Raw genomic sequence first — 1,264 nt, 5'->3', positions numbered from 1 at the left:
TACACTTGACCATCAGTGAATACACTCGTTCCTAAATCCATCATTGCATTTTTACACGTAATTTCTTGACTTTTATCTACAGTTATTCCATAACTGAGAGAAAATGGAAATTGTTTCCGATGTACCACTATTTTATGGAATACTTCGAATTTAATATCTACTCTCATTATTGTGACTTGTTTATTATCAGAAGTACCTATTGTAACGGAATCAATACGATTTCCATCAACAGAGCGATGAATCGCAACTACAATGCCTATCGTTCCATTGACAAGTCCCAAAGTGACATCAATGTTTCGTCGAATCATCACTTTAGCGCCAATTTTAATCGCTATTACTCTTTCAATACCAGTTGTTTCCGCAACTTTTTCATCTTTGTCTTTTAAAATTTTGTGCACTTTTTTCTTCATTGCTGGAGCACAGTCGACATCATCTTCTGCTATCAGTAGAATTTCATCGCCATTAATTTTATCGAGCATCGCCGTGTTCAAAGTCGTGCACAAATAACACATGGGCAATAAACATATTGTATCAACCGGTAATTGATTCATAAGTGCAAAGTTCATTCAATCTTTCATCGCAACTTCCTTTGAAATTAATTTTTCTCGACTGGAGAACATTGATGTCAGAATCCGTTACCAAACCTATCCGAATTCTAGAAAGTATCTCGCGGTATGTGTTGTCACATCTTTGTCGCATATTAATCAAAAGTTCGTCGTATTCGAACAATCTCCACAAATCAGATCCACCCATGGTACCTAAATACTTCTGAATCTCTGATCGAGACATTTTAACAAACGGAAATTGTTCTTTTACAGAGGGAAGCTGCAACAAGTCTCCAAACAGAAGAATGTGTTTTTTACCAAAAAAAACCGTCATCTGTATCTGTCGTGTCGAAAATTTCACATAATCGTAGATTGATAAACATCAGTGTCACATTCGAAATCATGGAAACCTCATCGATTATAAATAATTCGACATTCCTTAATTTCTCTCTCAAAGTTTTCAAAACCATATCTGACAAGTGCGTATACTTTGCCATGGATTCATGGGTGACAGGTAGCTGAAACATTCTATGGATCGTCAAACTATTGATATTGCATGCCGCGATACCCGTGGGAGCAGATATGGCAGTCACTTTTTTCAAATTTATTCCGATCCAATGTTTAATTGTTTCAATAAGAAAACTTTTCTCTGTACCACCCTCGCCACTTACATACAGTCGCAGAATCTGATTTTTATTTTGCAAAACTTCGCATACTCT

The 1,264-nt window shown here is 36.2% G+C and overlaps 1 pseudogene; it reads right to left on the bottom strand.

Moving 5' to 3' along the window:
- Positions 1-10: 10 nt before the first annotated feature.
- LOC108761186 (uncharacterized) overlaps positions 11-1,264 on the bottom strand; it is a 2,824-nt pseudogene continuing 1,570 nt past the window's right edge.

This window comes from Trachymyrmex cornetzi, unplaced genomic scaffold (genome assembly GCF_001594075.2).
Source record: "Trachymyrmex cornetzi isolate Tcor2-1 unplaced genomic scaffold, Tcor1.1 scaffold2431, whole genome shotgun sequence".
Lineage (NCBI taxonomy): Eukaryota > Metazoa > Arthropoda > Insecta > Hymenoptera > Formicidae > Trachymyrmex > Trachymyrmex cornetzi.
Note: the sequence above shows the minus strand (reverse complement) of the source record. Positions and strands in the feature narration are given on the sequence as shown.